The 12,482-nt window shown below is 39.2% G+C and overlaps 1 pseudogene across 1 annotated transcript; it reads right to left on the bottom strand.

Annotated features, from left to right (window-relative positions):
* Window positions 1–284: 284 nt before the first annotated feature.
* On the bottom strand, window positions 285–3,590 carry LOC122453777 (annotated as a pseudogene). Its single transcript, XR_006273172.1, has one exon. The product of XR_006273172.1 is annotated as a eukaryotic translation initiation factor 4 gamma 2-like (transcript).
* Window positions 3,591–12,482: the final 8,892 nt, after the last annotated feature.

The raw sequence follows: 12,482 nt of genomic DNA, 5'->3' as shown, positions 1-12,482 counted from the left end.
GGGTCTTCCCCACCCAGGAATAGAACCCGGGTCTCCTGCATCGTAGGCAGACGCTTCACTGTCTGAGCCACAAGGGAATCTTTTACAGTTGAGTAGCATTCAAATGTATACATGTAAGTCAATTTGTTTATTCATTCTCCTGTTAACAGATTATGGTTACTATGAACAAATATGTTACAAATATTTGTTTATAAACAGGCTCTGCCCAAAGGCAGTTTTTATGTTTCTCTTTGATAAATAATGTAAGATATCTAATATAATTTATCTAACATAAATATAAGATATTTTTTTTTCAAGTATCACAATGTTTATTGATAGATACAAGTATATAAAATCAGGGCATGAACATGACTTGATAAATTAAGTAGACTTAATTTCAATACTATAATAAGAGGGACCAATTCAAATTCTCACCATTTGTTTCACACCCACAAAGACCACTTCAAGGGCATTTACGATCTCTCAAAACTGATCAGTTTTGTGCAAGTAAACCATGTTTCTTTTAAAAAGACTTGTGCACTTGCCCAGGCTCAAGGATATTAAAATCTAGCACATAAAGCCCATTACTAGAGGTAGAAATACAGGCAATATACTATTACGGCAACAACCATCAATTACAGTTAAGAATTTTTCTGTAACAACCAAATGGATAATCAAATATTGCAACAACTCAAGTATTACTGAGCAAAGTGCATTTCTACAGTATTCAGTGTTGCTATTCAGTTTTCTAACTTAAAACAGCCTATGATAACTGGCAGCAAAGAAGGTCCTTGCAATAGACTGCCTCTGCTTGAGAACTTATGATGTAATTATTGCATGCTGCTAATATACTATCTAAACATTAAAGATACTCCTAAAATATTTGATGGTAGACTATGATTAAGACATTACACTACAAAAAAACCTTATGCAGAAGGAAATCCTAACTGACGTGCTTCTGCTTTTAAATATTGTGAAAACATTACAGCGGAATGAATTTTCGCAGTGGTTAGGTCAAATGCAGTTACATCATAGCAACAGTATGTTTTGCACAATTTAAGGCTTTGGCTGGTTCTTTTAGTCAGCTTCTTCCTCTGATTCTTCTTCTTCAGCAGTTTCTAGCCAGGTTAGCCACTGATTCACCTGGAACAAAGCCTTGCCTTTCCCTGGAAACTGTTGGGTTATATCTTCTTTCCAAGCCAAGAAAGCTTCTTCTTCAATAATTTCCATGTCATAGAAGTGAACAAAAAAGCGGAGTAATATGCCTTTTGGGAAGTTGCTGTTGTAGCAGTGCACCTGAAGAGCATAGAGGGCACTAACTTGTAGATCAACATGATCATGAAGGAATTTCTGCATTACTGGCTTGAAGGAAAGAAGCAGTTGTTTTTCCTGCTCTAACTGTTCTTTGGAAGGAGCAGAGGAAGAATCTGTTTCATCACTGGGTGGGTTTACTTCACTAGAAATGTACTGTAAGAAGCTAGTCATTAAGATGTTCACAAATCCTTTATCTACATGAAGTTTGGGAGAGATGTTATCTTTAATCCATTTATATATGGTTTGAGGGGATGGATCCAACTTTATTTGCTTTAACAGTTCCTTCTCCCATTTGAGAAGTGGGAATAAGAAACTCAGTCCCTTTCCTTCCAAGATCTCCAACATGCGGTCCTTATTTTGATCAATTTCTGGGAGCATTTTCTGCATATTGACCTTGCTTTGTTGGAAAAGCTCTGTTAACCATTCTCGATCTTGTAATTTAGCTAATTGCTGAAGACAAAGTAAGAAGAGAGGAAAATGGGTGCCACTTTCCAGTGGTTGAGCTAGTTCTGAAATGCTCACCAGCTCCGAAATGATAGCACGAGCTGCAAACTGTGCTAAATATGATTTCACCAAGGGGATGTCAACCTCCAGTTTGGGGCACTGGTCCAATACATTCAGGAAAGCCTGCATGAAGTTGTCACTTGTGGCAATCCCTTCCTGTTTGAGTAAACTGATCAAAGAACTTGCTTTTTCTTTATCTTCATCACTTCTGTCCAGTGACAGGATGATTACTTTGCTTAACATCTCAGGAAGGAAGTGTTAAGGAGCTCTCATCTCTCTTACACCATTGACAGCTTCATTTGCATTTCCACTATTCAGGTATTCAGTTACAACAGTTTCAGTTAGTTTAAGCAGTTCTTCCTTTGATGGTGGTGGCTTTTTACTGGTCTTGGCAGGCTTTTCCTGGATAAGTGGTGGATTAGTTTTGAGACCAAGCTGAGGTGTCTGTCCCAGAGGTGGCGTTTGAGTGCGTGGTGGTTGTGCACTAGGAGGAATCATAGTTATCTGCGGCTGAAGCTTTGGCACTTGATTTTTATTCATTAGGAAAGACTGAGCAGGCCTCAAGCTAATCTCATCTGCATTAAGCTGTCCTTTCTTAGAAAACCGAGGTGGCATATCCTTCGACTGTCCTTGCAGCTGGGATAAGAGTCCCTGACTCTGGTTATGGTAGAGCTGGCTTAGCCCCTGGCTTTTCATAAACTTGCCTCCCATCTCCCCAAACTGCGACTGTGTGGGAGGCATGATGTGTCCCCCATGGCCATTGAAGAGCTGATTTGAACGATGGCGCCCCATGGTGGGTGAAAATCTATCCTGGATAACTCCTGGACCAGTACCAATTCCGCTTCCTGGCATTTGTCCAAATATATCAGCAAGTCCTCCAAGTGGGTCCCTATCCATTTTCATCCTGGGTGGCATAAACGGTCCCTCCAGAAAGAAGTCACTTCTCACCCCTTGAGCCATAGGAGCAGGAATAAACACTCCTAGATCTTTTACTGCATCTTGACGGATTTGATTGATCGTCTTTGGTCCATTGTCAAGAAAAGCTTTGCGAGGAACCCAATGGTGTTCTCGCAACTCTAAGGTATCCTGCAGCAGGAAACGAATCCTCGCCGGCAATTCCTTACTTAACATCAAGGAGCACATTCGGGCAAAGTACTGATCCATTAAGGACTTGGCTCGTTCATGGTCTAACCTAGGTCCCAATGTCCTCATTATCTGACAGAGGCACTCCAAATCCTCTCCCATATCTTTGAGTTGGACTCTCTTCTTTTTTTCCAAAAGTGTTTTGATGCACTTATGAAGGATAGATTCATGAATAAGATCAAGCTTTCCAAGTTCTCCAATGAATTTGATGTTCCCCAACATCTTGATCTTGGCAATAGCTCTCTGTTCCTCCTCCTCAGGGAGGAGGGGATTTTCACGCTTATCATAGACATCAACATTTCTGGTTCGGTTTTCAAATTCATCTTGTAATTTGGAAATTAGGAGGCGTCTGAATGTTGTGCTTTGCTTCTGTCCTGGTTGACCCTCTGCTGCTGGGCCATCAAAGTTTGGTGCATCTTCTGCCAATCGCAGACATAGCTGAGCATACAGTGAGCTATACTTTGGCTCTTCTAGGGCTTTGTCCACAATCAGCAGTATGACCCCTTTAAGGATGAGTTTAGACTCTACACCCACATTGAGGAGCTCAAGGCATAGCTTGTCAAACTTCTCAGGAGTAAGCTTATTTAATATGCCTCTTACTTTCCTGAAGATTGCATCATGTTGTTCTTTTTCATTTGCGGAGTTGTTTGCTGCGGAGTTGTCATCTCGTCTAGTACTTCGTGGAGGAATCCATTTCTGAGCCTTTTGCCCTGCGGTTTTCCCCAGGAACTCGCTGTTGCCAGCAGTCTTGGGATAGTGCTGAGGTGCACCCCTTCTTCCTCCTCTGCCCGAAGAAGCACTGAAACGAGAAGCACCCCCTTCTGCGATTGCACTCTCCACTTTGGCGGCTTGACAACGAAGAATCTTCAAAAGAATAATATTAATGGATGGGGTGGGGAGGGAAGAGGATGGGAGAAATGAAAAACCTTCACCGAGAACTCAGCAGCTGCCACCGCAGCTGCCTCCTCAGGATCCGGTCGTCGGGGACGGGGAAGGGAGGGGGGAAGGGGAACGGAAAACAAAAAAGGGGGAGGGAAGGGGGAGGAAGGAGTCGGAACCGGCTTGAAACAGCTCGGAAGAGTCGCTGCTGCAGCCACCACCCGATACTCGCCGCCACCTCCATAGAGTTCCGACTCGCTGCTGGCGCTGAGGCGTGTCTGATATAAGATATTTAATAAAAATTATATGACTGAATTTCAGAGTTCATTTTGTAAGTGTAACATTCTAAAATCTGTCAAAAAGTTTTTCAAAGAGGTTATAAAATTTCATATTCCCATTAGCAATATATGAGGGTTACAGTTGTGCTGATCCTTGCTAACACTTAATATTGTCAGTATTTTTCATTGTGACCATTCTAGTGACTGAATATTGGTATGTCACTGCAATTTAATACTCCATTTTGAAGCAACTAATTGTGTTGAACATTTTATTCATGTGCTTATAGATCATTTATATATAGTCTAGGTGAAGTGTTCAAATGTTTTTGCCAATATTGGAAGGACATTTATTTCATATTACTGAATTATAAATGTTCTTTATATATTCTAAATAAAGCTCCTATTCAGATATATGTATCATATTTTTTTCCACATAGTGGCTTGAATTTATGTTTTCTTAATAATATTTTGAGCATTATAGAATTTTAATTCAATGATGCTTCTTTATTCTTTTATGGGTTTTCATGCTTCTAGGCACCTTAGCTATGAAATCTTTGTCAACCTAAGTTGCAAAAAGTTTCTCATACATTTTCTTCAAGAAAGTTTTATAACTTTAGCCTTCATTTTTAGGTCTAAATTCTGCCTTTTTGAGTTAATCTTGTCATATGGTGTGAGGTAAGGGTAAGTGCCCATGTTTACCAAATGATGTCCTGTTCAGTACCTTTTGCTGAACTACTATATATTGTTTCTCCATTGAAATACCTTGACATTTTTGATGAAGACGAATTGATAATGTCCATGTAGGTCTATATCTAGGTTCCTTTCTGCTTCATTAGCCTATGCAAACTTCCCTAGTGCATTTTTTTATTGGAGTATAATTGCCTTGCAATGCTGTGTTAGTTTCTACTGTACAATGAAATGAATCAGCTCTACGTATGTATGGGCTTCCCTCATAGCTCAGTTGGTAAAGAATCCACCTGCAATGCAGGAGACCCCGGTCTGATTCCTGGGTCAGGAAGATCCTCTGGAGAAGGGGTAGACTACCCACTCCAATATTCTTGGGATCCCCTTGTGGCTCAGCTGGTAAAGAATACGCCTGCAATACGGGAAACCTGGGTTCAATCCTTGGGTTGGGAAGACTCCCTGGAGAAGGAAAAGGCTACCCACTTCAGTATTCTGGCCTGGTGAATTCCACGGACTATTGAGTCCATGGGCTCTCAAAGAATTGGACACGACTGAGTGACTTTCATTTCACTTCACTTCATTTAGGTTGCATCTATATCTTGGCTGTGCAAGTGCTGCACTCAATATGCCAGCAAATTTGGAAAACTCAGCAGTGGCCACAGGACTGGAAGAGGTCAGTTTCCATTCCAATCCCAAAGAAAGGCAATGCCAAAGGATGTTCAAACTACTGCACAACTGCACTCAACTCACATGCTAGCAAAATAATGCTCAAAATTCCCCAAGCTAAGCTTCAACGGTACATGAACTGAGAATTCCCAGATGTTCAAGCTGGATTTAGAAAAGGCAGAGGGACTAGGGATCAAATTGCCAACATCTGTTGGATCATAGAAAAAGCAAGAGAATTCCAGAAAAACATCTACTTCTGCTTCATTGACTATGCTAAAGCCTTTGACTGTGTGGATCAAAACAAGCTGTGGAAAATTCTTCAAGAGATGGGATTACCAGACCATCTTACCTGCCTCCTAATAAATCTGTATGTAGGTCAAGAAGCAACAGTTAGAACTGGACATGTAGCAACTGGTTCCATGGTTGGAAAAGGAGTACATCAAGGCTGTATATTGTCACCCTGCTTATTTAATTTATATGCAGAGTACAGCATGCAAAATGCTGGACTGGATGAAGCACAAGCTGGAATCAAGACTGCAAGCAGAAATGCCAATAACCTCAGATATCAAGATGACACCATCCTTTATGGCAGAAAGTGAAAAGGACCTAAAGAGCCTCTTAATGAAAGTGAAAGAGGAGAGTGAAAACACTGGCTTAAAATTCAGCATTCTAAAAACTAAACTATGGCATCCGGTCCCATCACTTCATGGCAAATAGATGGGGAAACAATGGAACCAGTGACAGGCTTTATTTTCTTGGGCTCCAAAATCACTGTAGATGGTGAGTGCAGCCATGAAATTGAAAGACCCTTGCTCCTTGGAAGAAAAGCTGTGGCAAACCTAGACAGCATATTAAGAAGCAGAGACATTAGTTTGCTAACAAAGGTCCATCTAGTCAAAGCTATGGTTTTTCCAGTAGTCATGTATATAGATGTGAGAGGCGGACCATAAAGAAAGCTGAGCACTGAAGAACGGTGTTTTTGAACTGTGGTGTTGGAGAAAATTCTTGAGAGTCACTTAGACTGCAAGGAGATTAAACCAGTCCATCCTAAAGGAAATCAGTGCTTAGTGTTCATTGGGAGCACTGATACTGAAGGTGAAGCTCAAATGCTTTGGTCACCTGATGGGAAGAACTGACTCATTAGAAAAGACTCTGATGCTGGGAAAGATTGAAGCTGGAGAAGAAGGGGATGACAGAGGATGAGATGGTTGGTTGGCATCACTGACTCAATGTACATAAGTTTGGGCAAGCTCCCAAGGATGGTGATAGACAGGGAAGCCTAGAGTGCTGCAGTCCATGGGGTCGCAAAGAGTCAGACATGACTGAGCAACTGAACTGAACTGAACTGAATATCCTGATCTGTATTTCACACACAGAAGTGAGTCATTTTTATCATGAAACATTTCTGTTTTATACTCAGTTACTAGTTTTTGTGTCCTTTTCCAGGGAATCATGCCTCATAAGTAAATTTATTCCAAGCAAGTTTATCATAAGCAATTCTTGACAGCCAGCATCATCCTGATAAAAATGTTCCATGGTAAGAACTCTCCCATAAGAAATGAGAAGTGCTAGTTTCTTTGCCAGGACATTTACCATTAGTAACAAATTTAAAAAATATCCTTCCTAGTTGCATCTCATTTTATTCCTGTGATTCTTTGGATAGTCTACCTTGATACTCTAGATTTAAGAAACCAATCAAATAATCACCTGGGATTTTTCCTCATTGCCCTTATATTATGTGATTTTCTTAGTGTTAGGCAGTTTATTTTCCTTCTATATGGCATATTCACAAAGTGGCAGAAGTAATAAGAGAAATAAACCCTTATGAAACCCAGATTTTTTATGTTATAGTTGATTTATATTGTATCACAGGATTGGTTCTATTTACTGTTATTCTCATCTATGCAGTGCTAAAATCACTCAGAAATAAAAGCAATAATATTCTGACTTAAGAGTTACCACTTTTTTTATATTGGGGAAAAAAGTTATAATTGTATGTGGTTGCTGACATCTTCCATAAACAGACACCATGGAAATTTGTCTATTAGTAATAACCATTCATTAATACTAATGTTTATAAAATTCTGAAAGAGATGGGAATACCAGACCACCTGACCTGCCTCTTGAGAAATCTGTATGCAGGTCAGGAAGCAACAGTTAGAAATGGACATGGAACAGCAGACTGGTTCCAAATAAAAAAAGGAGTGCATCAGGGCTGTATATTGTCACCCTCCTTATTTAAATTATATTCAGAGTACATCATGAGAAACACTGGGCTGGATGAAGCACAACCTGAAATCAAGATTGCTGGGAGAAATATCAATAACCTCAGATATGCAGATGACACCACCCTTATGGCAGAAAGTAAAGAGGAACTAAAGAGCTCTTGATGAAAGTGAAAGAGGAGAGTGAAAAAGTTGGCTTAAAGCTCAACATTCAGAAAACGAAGATCATGGCATTCGGTTCCATCACTTCATGGCAAATAGATGGGGAAACAGTGGAAACAGGGGCAGACTTTATTTTGGGGGGCTCCAAAATCACTGCAGATGGTGACTGCAGCCATGAACTTAAAAGATACTTGCTCCTTGGAAGAAAAGTTATGACCAACCTAGATAGCATATTAAAAAGCAGAGACATTACTTTGTCAGCAAAATTCCATCTAGTCAAGGCTATGGTTTTTCCAGTAGTCATGTATGGATGTGAGAGCTGGACTATAAAGAAGGCTGAGCACTGAAGAATTGATGCTTTTGAACTGTGGTGTTGGAGAAGACTCTTGAGAGTCCCTTGGACTGCCAGAAGATCGAACCAATCCATCCTAAAGGAAATCAGTCCTGAATATTCATTGGAAGGACAGACGTTGAAGTTGAAACTCTAATTCTTTGGCCACCTGATGTGAAGAGCTGACTCATTTGCAAAGACCCTGATGCTGGGAAAGTTTGAAGGCAGGAGGAGAAGGGGACAACAGACGATGAGATGGTTGGATGGCCTCACTGACTCAACAGACATGAGTTTGAGTAAGCTCTGGGAGTTGGTGGTAGACAGGGAAGCCTGGCATGCTGCAGTCCATGGGGTCACAGAGAGTCGAATGCTACTGAGTGACTGAACTGAACTGAACTGACTGAATGTTTATAACTGTTTTCATGGTACAGTTAATGATGATGGCCAGTTAGATACACCTGTATTTAAAATGTAGCAGAATATGATTCTCCAGATGACATTCCTAATTATAGTCAGAATGGGCTGATTATATCCTTCTTAGACATGTTTTTAGAGCCTCAAGTCTAAAAACACATTTTGTTTGGACAACTGATAAAGGCAGAGACAGATGGAACAGTCTTCTGGGTAGCAATCTGAAAAGTAAGGGAATGAGAAGAGATAAAAGTCACCACCTCCACCAACAACAAGGATATGTGCTTTAGCTGTCTCAGACTTACACTTGCTCCACCTGAAGGTTCTGCTTTTCACTTCATGGCTACTCCATCTCTTGTTTGGCTCCATCCAGAAGCCTTGGACTTTTCTTCCTCTCATACTCTAGATCCAGTCTACTAGGAATATCAGTAAAAACCAGAGTCAGAAAGAGATTAAAGTGGTGAAAGCAAATTGGATTCAGGACTATTGAAATAGGACAAAAGAGACCCTACTATTGAACTAGGCTTCCTTCCAAATACAACAGACAAGTGGGGATTGATAACCAAGAGTCAGGGAAGTTGGTAACTGTGAAGTTACTAAGAAGAGATGCCAAATATATGGGGGACTTCTGGCTGAATTAATCTAAAAGGATTCCTGCTGAATATTGGACAGCAGGATGATCTGATCCCCAAGGGTAGAGGTAAGCAATATTGACTATATATTGAGGGTGATCAGGTACAAAGGTGGGGAATTCTCACTAAACAGATTTAAAAGGGTTCTTTTTAAAAATGGATTTTAGAAGGATGTGCACACATGTGCCTAACAACATTTGGTCAAACAAAGAATCTTTGTAGGATTAACTCTACCCTGAAAACCCATCTAGCATTTGAACACTTCTCACCACTTCAGTGCAGCCTACTTGTCAATGCGGCCTACTGCTCACCTGAATGACTACAAGAGCCTTCTCTCTGCAATATCTGCTTCTTCCTTTGTTCCTCCTCTCCACACAATTCAGAGTTTACCTTTAAAATGTGAGTTAGTTCCCTGTTAACTGCTCCCTTGACACTTTAATTCAAAACCCACCCAGTCATCAAGCAGCCCCTGTGTGACCCACTTCTTTGATCTTCCCATCCGCTCTCCCCTCTTGCTCTCTCTACCCCAAGAAAACCAGCATCCTTGTTCTTCTGTGTGTACCACAAGCTATTCCCAGCTAGTACTTTGCTCCCTCTCTTTCTTCCAATGTTTCACTAAATCCCACCTCTACGATAAGGTCTACCCTGAGTCTTTTAACAGTGCAATCTGTTACAGCCCTAGCTCATTGTCAGTTCCCTTAATATTGCTCTTCAATTGCTTTTTCCCATGATAACCATACTATATCATTTATTCATATTTATGAATTATTATCTATCTACTCCATTAGAATATAAATCTCACAGGACAGGAATCATTCCTAAGTGTATCCTAAACTCCTAAAACAATGTCTGAGGCTCAATATAAATGTGCTCAGTGGATAAATTAGTGCAATTTATTTTTCTTCTAAATAATCACTCTATACAAAAACGTTTATATTGATCCATGCTCTGTGCTAGGTCCTCACGACACAAGGGAAGATAATAGGTGTTGGATGACCTAAAGAAAGTCAGTCTAACTGGGAAACACAGACCATGAAGAAGTGATTATGACACAATGCTGAATGGATGTGAGGTGCATGTACTGGGAACCCATGTTTTATAGAGCAGGTCTGAATTCCTCTTCCTTTTTATTCCCCAGATGGTACTTTTGTTGCCTTCTTTTATCCTGCATTTTCACTCTCTAGGCTCCTTTTTATGAGGAGCATATTGCTAGATAGAATGAATTTTTAAGATTTAAATAATATCAGTGTTCATCTACTGTGGAATATTAAGGAGGTAATATCCTTGGTGCAAAAGTGCCTGGGAAACTTGAAAAGTTCCTGACAGTAATAAGTTGGTAGCCTATGTTATATGATGCCCAGAGGCAAGAAGAGAAAAAAAATAAGATCATGACATGACAAGTCATGGGATGAGAGTTTCTGTAATTGAGGTGATTAGATTTGCTTTCTCTTTCTCCTTCATTGTCCCCAGTTTATTATATGGGGAAGTAGCTTGTTATGGAGATAGTAGAACTAGGAAAGAGATAATATACATAAAGCTGTCTGAAAATGTACTATTTGAGCTGGGCTTCCGTCACTGCAGCCTGTGTTCTAATGATGCCAGGTAGCATTGTGAAGGAAATAATATGTCCTTTTCAATGTGCAAGGATGTTTATTGAAGCATTATTTATGATGTCAAAAGCGAAGCGAAAAAAAAAACCCATGAAACTGGAAATAAAGTGAATGTCCATCAATCAGGTAATGATTGAATAAACTTTGGTATAACATCACTACTGAATGCAGGGTGATGATAAAAATAGCATCATAACAAATTGAATGAAGGAGCAAGTATGTGAATTTAATTATCTTCTATTAACTATTAATTATTTATTAATTATCTTTTATTATCCAGAGACTTGGAAAATGTACAATAATGTCATTCTTTATGTTGAATTTTTTTTTAAATATAGATATTTTTCAATTCAACATTTAATTGTGTTAACATGTATAGGTTTATTGAAATTTATTATTTATAATGAATAAATACATGGATATTTTGCCAATCCTCATTAAATGAGAATTATTAAGAAACTGCAAATTTAATTAGAAAAAAATTGGATAATCCAATAAAAAATTTGGCTAGTAAAAAAAAAAAAAAAAAAATTTGGCTAGTGACCTGAGCAGGCCTCACAAAAAGAAAATCCAAATGATTGAAAATTATATCTAAAAGTCCTCAATTTGATTATTAAAAATATATATAGTAATGTTAGTAGTTTTAGACCAATAATGTCTTGGTTTTGATACTTGCCCTGTGGTTACATAAGATGCTACCATTAAAAGTAATAGAATGAGGGTATGCAGGAATTCACTATTCTGTTTTCTATTTGTTTTTGAGATATAGTTGGCAGATAAAATTTTATATATTTAAGGTATACTGTTTTATGTTTTGATATGTGCATACATTGTGAAATTATTATGACAATCAAGCTAATCAACATATCCATTACTTCCACATAATTACTTGTGGGTCAGAGGGGAGTGCAAACACTTAAGATCTAAATTTTTAGCAAACTTCAAGTGTACAATACAGTATAGTTAGTTATAGTCACCAAGCTACGCATTAAATTTGTAGAACTTATTTATCTTGAATAACAGAAACTTTGAAAAATATGATGTCATTTGACAAAAGTTTTGACCAACATCTCCCCATTTCCCCCACTCACCAACCCTTGGAACCCCGTATTCTGGTTTACTTCTGTGAGTTCAAGTACTTTTAGATCCCACGTGTAGGTGAGGGCATATCTTTCTGTGTCTGGCTTATTTCACTTAACATAATACCTTCCAGGTTCAACCACACTGTTACAATATCAGGATGTCCTTCTCTTTTAATGCTGAATAATATTTCATTGTGTGCATCACACATTCTTTATCCACTCATCCACTGGCAGACATTTACATTCTTTTCATTTCTTGGCTACTGAGAATAATGTTGCAGTGAACATGACAATGCAGATATCTCTTTGTGACCCTGATTTCATTTTCTTTGTATATATATGTATATATACACACAGTAGTTGGATTGCTGGATCATTGTTGTGTTACTCACTCAGTAGTGTCTGATTCTCTGCGATGTCATGGACTACCCCGCCTGGCTCCTGGTCCATGGGACTCTCCAGGAAAGAATATTGGAGTGGGTTGCCATTCCCTTCTCCAGGTGCTGGATCAAATGGCCATTCTATTTTTAATTTTTTTGAGGCACTTCTGTACTGTTTTCCATAATAGCTGTACACTTACAT

The sequence above is a fragment of the Cervus canadensis genome, chromosome 15 (assembly GCF_019320065.1).
Source record: "Cervus canadensis isolate Bull #8, Minnesota chromosome 15, ASM1932006v1, whole genome shotgun sequence".
Classification (NCBI taxonomy): Eukaryota; Metazoa; Chordata; class Mammalia; order Artiodactyla; family Cervidae; genus Cervus; species Cervus canadensis.
Note: the sequence above shows the minus strand (reverse complement) of the source record. Positions and strands in the feature narration are given on the sequence as shown.